Here is a 941-nt window from a genome sequence, read left to right as displayed (position 1 = left end):
AATCAATGAACGACAATGCTCTTCACAATGAAGGGAAGAAAGTAGATTTGAACATTGGTAGTTTACATAATTGTCAAGTAGATTTAGTCGCTTTTAAACATTTTTTATTTACAGGAAATGCAGCAATTCACTTGATAATGTTGGTTCACAACTATCCTTATAAATTGTGATACTGCTCCTGAAGTCTATTCTTAGTACCTTAAAGGAAAAAAACAAACCCAAATTTGGGGCACATCTTATACGCAAAGTGGCCAACAGGCAGCAGCAACACATTTACTGCCTCTACCAATCGGCATCGGAGATGTATTTACCTCACAACCCACAGGCTCCACATGTTTTAGGTCAGCAAAAACCACTGACGCAGGTCAGGTGGAGGTGCTGCAAAGATGGAGGCGGCTAATTGAATTGTCACAGGAGCGCTGCAGTGCTGTACTGTTCCCCCTCTCCTCTGGCAAGTGTCCAGGCTGCCAATAACACGGATGAATGGAATCAATCTCACGATACAGTGGGGCAGTAATGGGACAATCAGACGCCTGTGCGTTTACGTGCGCAAGCGATTTAAACTGCGGCTCGATGTGTAACTGACCAAATGACCTGAATGATCATGTTCCACGCTTCAAATAAAGATACTCTCAACTCTGACGTCTTGTTTGCAGCAGCCTTGTTTCTTTTTGATATTGAGGGTCGGGGTTCATTCTGCTACATACCTTGATGTCCCCATCACATGGAGTTGTTCTGCAGCTGCTTCATGGTGACCACTGGGGCAGCAAGGGGAAGAGAAACATGGCGGTTGGACAAAACAATGGAGACACCTTAAAGCTAAAAAAAAACCCTGTTTATACCAAGCAGTGTTGGTCCCATGCAGATGTGGTGTGGGAAAATTAAAAGAATAACATCATCTTAATGAAGTGGTAAGTAATATTAATACAAACAATACACTT

The sequence above is a fragment of the Synchiropus splendidus genome, chromosome 7, assembly GCF_027744825.2.
Source record: "Synchiropus splendidus isolate RoL2022-P1 chromosome 7, RoL_Sspl_1.0, whole genome shotgun sequence".
Taxonomy (NCBI): domain Eukaryota; kingdom Metazoa; phylum Chordata; class Actinopteri; order Syngnathiformes; family Callionymidae; genus Synchiropus; species Synchiropus splendidus.
This window is presented reverse-complemented; position numbering follows the sequence as displayed.